This window comes from Schistocerca gregaria, chromosome 1 (assembly GCF_023897955.1).
Source record: "Schistocerca gregaria isolate iqSchGreg1 chromosome 1, iqSchGreg1.2, whole genome shotgun sequence".
Classification (NCBI taxonomy): domain Eukaryota; kingdom Metazoa; phylum Arthropoda; class Insecta; order Orthoptera; family Acrididae; genus Schistocerca; species Schistocerca gregaria.
In genome coordinates, this window is record NC_064920.1 from 1,151,451,995 (window position 1) to 1,151,458,404 (window position 6,410).

Below are 6,410 nucleotides of genomic sequence, written 5' to 3' on the forward strand. Positions count from 1 at the left end.
CTCATTCATTTTGTTACAATTACCTTGACATGGCCGTGAAATATCTGGACATACTTTGTGATTCATGTTCTGAACAAAGTAAGAACTACACACTTATTCGATTTTTGCACAATTGAGTTACAGTAGAGAAAATATTTAAGACTGTAAAAGTAACATTTGCAGTAACAGGACATTCTTATTTGCAATTTGACAAAAACATCGTACTTATAAACAACAAGGCTCAAACATGTGTTCCAAAGACTGGACAGTTCGGTCAAAGCCTTCACCATGGACAGCATGGACAGCATTCCTGAAGCTCTTGTACAAGCAGAAGTGTCCTTCTCGTACACAGTCAGTTAAAGAACTCGTCACAGACAGAACTCGTTCAAGGCTTCTAAAATTCAGAACGACCTATAGTGAAGCGTGGGAGACTGGTGCTCTGAAAGCGGCTCATACAGTTGAAGGATCAGATGAACTAGAGTTTGATTTCCCAGAGTTTTCTTATACCCGTAAGACTGTAGGATAATCTCCAAACCTTGTTGATTTTTTTTACTATGATATACAGGGTGAGTCACTAACTACTCAGACCAAGAATAACTCCGAAAGAATGATAAGAGTTGAAACGTTTGTGGGGCAAAAGTTGCTTGGGACAACGGGGGCCATAATATGACGCTTGTTTTTTGTTGATGGGTGGGGTCGCGTCAGAGATATGAAGGTCAACTTCGATTTTTTTTTAACTGGATGCTGTAGTTTGGTACTTATTTTCTGATAGCGGCTATCGACACGTATCCAATTATGTGTAACAGTAAGGTCTTTGAAGGTCAACGAAGGTCACAAAGGTGGCATGAATGTCCATTTACAGAAAGTGTTACTTAATTTGGAAACACAATGTCCGATTTAACTTGAATGATTGAAATGCGGACAAAGATGGCACATAATGCACAAGTGCAAAATATATTGCTATCGATCTAGAGCAATGAAAGAGAAAGTATGACCACACTGTGCTCGCCCTCCAGATTCATATTCAGATTACATTTAGATAAGCGCGCACGTGTTCATTAAACATCATCTATAGTGCATGTCAGTACAAAAGTATTCGAGAAGGAAGGGAGTCTCATGGTTGAAACGAAAGCTACGACATCTATTTTCATTTAAACAACAGTATGCATCCAGAAATCGTACGAACCATGGTAGAAACAAAACAAATGACATAGCATACAGGCAATCTTCAATTAAACAATCCTCCTAACGTTCAGTCATTTCGTACGCACATGAGTGGCACTTAGGTTTCGCTTTCCTACCGCTAATCGACTAAAATCATACTCAGACTAACTCAAACATCTACGCAGTACAAGAGAGCATCCTATTTTCATAAAAAAAACGCACTAATCCAGGCCCCATTACCCACAGTTTGGTAATACAAATTACTCTCCAAAATTTTATGAACAGACCATGCTTTCAACGTAACAAATTCTTAAGCCTTTGAAATTATAAGTAAGTTAGCCTGGGCCCATCTTTGGGATCACCTTCTACATGCAAGTTGCGTCAGGAAATGAAGTTGGTGGCCCAGAAATCGGCCGATGATATATCGAAAAAGTATAGACATTTCGACGAAAAGTATATCGACCTACCGGTCTATAAAAATATTGGTTGCAAGTTGTAATTATAGTGCCAGATTTACAGCTGTATATTTAAGTATTGATTTATTATTAGATATTCTGTACATCAACAAGCTAGCAGCCAGCTTAACCCCCTTAGAACAAGAATTGAAAGGAAAACGATGCACGTACATGCTTCGCGATAACCACTTTTCTAACAACAGTAAGTGCCTGTTAAGTGCCACAACAAAAAGTGTAATGGAAATTTGTGGTAAGGTCTAATGGGACCAAACTGCATAGGTGATCGGCCCCTAATATCACACACTACTTAATCTAACTTACGCTATGGACAAGACACACACCCATGCCCGAGGGAGGACTCGAACCTCCGACGCGAGGAGCAGCACGGACCGTGACAACGTCTCAGAACGCTCGGCTAAACAAAAGGTGTCCCTTGGGTAACAATGGTAACTGCATATAAGAGGTACAAAAACGTTTCCATTTGATCCGTCGCTCGGTTTCGTCACATATCGGATTTGTCTGGAATATTTCATATCGATTTCCCTGGTTTTTTTTTTTCATTTCCGCAAATGCCAGCGAACTAGCACGCTTAGCTTCAAAATTGCCTGGTGAAATCAAACGTTGCAGTTTCTGTTGGTAGCACCGAGTGCCGATTACGTCAGCATTTCCCTTTACACCTCTCCGCCCACCACAAAGGCCAATATTGTGATATTTAGGTTATTGAGTTTCAGCAGTTGCTTTTGGAGAATGCCATTGTGAAGAAATAGCACACTAGTTGCGTTACAATTTGTTTTTTAACGTAACTGGTGTGCCATTTCTTCACATCGGAAATTTTTATTTCATTCACACCGCCGTTCCACAGTGCAACCAGACTTCTTTGTCCCGCCTACACTTGCTTCACACAGTCAAAGAGAAAGACGAGACCTGATGAAAGCTCAAAAAGTAGTAAGACTCCGTCACACAGTGAAAGTAAAATTGTTTTCTTCTACAATTTCAAATATTTACAGAAAATTGCGAAAAAATATAACATAAAATAAAAATATCGGCACTCGATATTGTCATTGCGATGTCGCTATATTGATATACCAGTGAAAAATTATGATTCATAAATTCCCATATATCAATACATTATAAACAGCCCTAGTTTCTGTGTGGCCGAATGATTGAATTGTGAAGTACATTTATTTGTAGGGTATCCCGATGTTAGATTGCACGGGAATTTGAAGGCACTTACACTCACCATTGAGGTTGTAGTCGATGATGTTTGACCACCACAAAGGATGATGGCCATATTGTGCACCAAGCACATCGCAACTCCTGACCTCCGCAAGTTATTTATTAATCTGACTCGATTTGTAATCGCTGACATAACATTACACACTCTCTCAAGCCGTACAGTACCATTTCGTTTACTCTGCCCCTTGTGCGGTGTCGGCCTGTTTCAAGCATTTCACCCCCCATTTTATTTTATTTCCATGTTGTAATTGCATACGAGACTCTCTTGCTCCGTTTTCAGTTTTTACTTGTCAACTTTTCACTGGTATCACGCGATGATTAGATGAGTGAGCTAGCAGCAACGCGTCCTACACACGTCTTTTTACCTAGCCTAAAATTTCGTTCTTGTAGTAGGTTTTTCGCATTAAAAGCGTATGGTGTTGAGCATGGAAACTCCCTTTCGGTCATGCGAAAACAGAAGGAAATTTCACACTCTTTGTAAAAGTTTCTGGTATCTAAGAAGGCAGCTCCTGCGCTAGCAGGCTGCACGGTAGTTAGGCGAGCCTTTCAGGAATTATCCTTCTGGCTCAGCTTCCGCAGACAATCAGTGGTGGAATGGTAGAGTGGTGTCCTCTGTAGCAGAACAGAAAGCGGCTGGTCGAAGAGGTGAGAACTCTGCTTGTTAGTAACCTCTGGTTTAAATCCTCAGTTGTCCACGTGCCACTATCCCGCTGAATGTCGTCTCTAGACAAGTTTCTTCTAGAAAAATAAATAGCCACTCGTGCGTGTGCAAATTTCCAATCTTTTCGCTTCCTGTGGGAATGCCATACGAAACCGAACAAGTTTCCTGAATTTCCAACTAACAAGTCTGTACGTGGGAACGGGGCGATATTCGTTTCCCATTTCATTACAGTGTATCTCATTGACACACACATCTTTAACGTTATGGTAGGAGCCAGGGAACGGAGCACTTATGCCCTTTCTGGGATTGGCTAGAAAAGATTGTGTCGGTACCTTTCCGAGGCCCGAAGAAAGGCTTCCAGAATTTGAGAGAGGCCTTCGGAGTCGTATTCGGATTCTTATGGATACTCTGACTCGAACTTTCACTTGTCAAGGCTACGTTGGACACTGTGCTTGCAAGCAGGCTCTCTGTCAAATCTTCGAAGTTTCACTCTGAACTAAAGCGCATCCGCGACGGACAGTTTTGTTTCCTGATCGGTTTAACTCACTAGAGCTCACCCACCTAGTTTTTTCCTGATTCATATTCTCTTTGTGCTATTTTACAGTTTTGAAACCACGATTGAAAGCATAATTCGTGTCCATTATGCGTGTGGCCACCATCTCAACAGTAACTGCCCAGCGTCATGCTGGTGACTGTCCCAAAAACCACTCATTTCCTAACCATTGTTCTATTTTAATTATGTAAATTCATTTTCAAATTTGTTTTATAGCCTCAAAGTTAATGTCTCATGAAAAATTTTTACACACTTTTCCAATACATGTTATTTTTACCAGATCAGATCCTATCAGTCAGCAACCATTACAGTAAATTATTCAACTGAAATGTCCAGGTCCTCCAACCATAAGCAACAGGTGAGGCCCCTGAAGAGCTCAGAAACTTAGCAAATAAATTTATGGATGTCCATCTTATTGCATGGACGAGGGACTTGAGCTGATGATACACATGAAAAAAAGTATCACCACATCTGTCCTCTGAGAATATCTTTATTCCACCACACGACTGGTTTCGGCGGCACATTACCGCCATCCTCAGGCTCCACCACAGCCAAACAAATACTTGATTTCCTTGGCAAATTTACTGTTGGGTCGTGTGCTAATAACTATCAAAAGTCTATACTCGACAGTGCAGTGGCAGCCCTGACGCCTGCTACGAGCGCTTTTCGCTTGCTGTGTTACAAGATATAGTATTTACGTGCATTAGTGTCAGATACACGAGATAAATTAAAAGTTTCAGTTTTTATTTGCGTCTGAATAAGATAAGCAAAGTTTCTATTTAGGACAGTTCCGGGTGTACGCAAACGTTTGTTTACATTCCTAACTGACTTTAAATACGTGGGATTATCAATTAATTCAGTGCACAATACTTAGTTTTTTTGATTATTAGTGTCATTCATGTAGTGTCATTCAGGATCGATACATTGAAGGTAGCAGTTTTTATACGTTTTATTAGGTTATTTTTCGCGTGAACATAAACGTTTGTTTACATTATCAATACGAGGGTTAATCAGCTTAAGTTAGTGTACAATACTCAGTATTCACATTTGTTAATGTCATTTAGACTCGATACATTGAACGTAGCAGTTTTTATACATTTTATTAGGAATAGTGATACTGACAGTGATTTCTAACCTCACTTGTGTATGTTTGACTAGCGCAACCTGCGACCGTTAGCAGTTAAACAAACGTATAATACATGGTACATTAGTATTACACTACAATATCTGAGTAAATCAGTGCTACAATACAACTTCTGAGACCTTATTACATACGGTTTAGTTAGCAGAAAACTAAAGCTCACCTCGCAGTCTGCTTAAATTCCTTAGCTTGTTGTGGGCTTTAGTGATCGTGTACTGTAAGCCCATCGGTTCCTATAAGTAGAATTTGTATTTGTTCTGTACATTCTACACTCTTATTGCCGGTCGGGGTGGTCGAGCGGTTCTATGCGCTACAGTCTGGAACCGCGCGACTGTAGCGGTCGCAGGTTCGAATCCAACTTCGGGCGTGGGTGTGTGTGATGTCCTTAGGTTAGTTAGGTTTAAGTGGTTCTAAGTCCTAGGGGACTGATGACCTCAGATGTTAAGTCCCATAGTGCTCAGAGCCATTTTTACACTCTTATTGTTAGCTAAAGGTTTTGTTTTGTACCTGCATCAGTCAGTGTACAATACCCAGTGTTTTATTAGTGTCATTTAGACTCGGTACATTTAAGGTAGCATTTTTTTATAGTTTTATTGCGTCACTTTCGCGTGTACGTAAACGCTTGTTTAAATTACAAATATGAGGGATAATCAGTAAGTACAGCTTACCGTAGGTCACTGTTTAATTCGTATAACCCCTAGCAGGAAAAAAAGCACCAGATCTCGTACTGAGGCGTTCAGACAGTCATTTTTCCCCGGCGTGATCGGCGAGTGGAACAGAGAGGGGGGGGATGGCAGGGGGTGCAGGGGGGGCAGGGGGGTAGACATGACTTTGGCGCGAATTGTGCCCTCCGACACACACCGCTTGATGGATAGCGGAGTATATATGTAGATGTAGACAGTATGTTGTCTCCAACATGACAACACGGTGTCAACTGTAGACTCCTGATGTAAGCTAGCTCAGGTGTGCTAGCAGCAAGGAACCCACAGTGTATTCGCCAAGGACATCATTACTCTTTTGGCAGTGGTGGAGCCTGAGGACGGCGGTGGTGTGCCTAAAAAACTAGTCGTGTGATAGAATAGACATTCTCAAGGTGCAGTTGTGGCTGTACTTTTTCTCGTATATTCTCAAATATTCCTACGTTGATTTTTCGCGTAGTCTGTTAGCTCAATGCGAGCAATCTATCATTTTATATGACCTAGGGCGATTCAGTTTCATCCT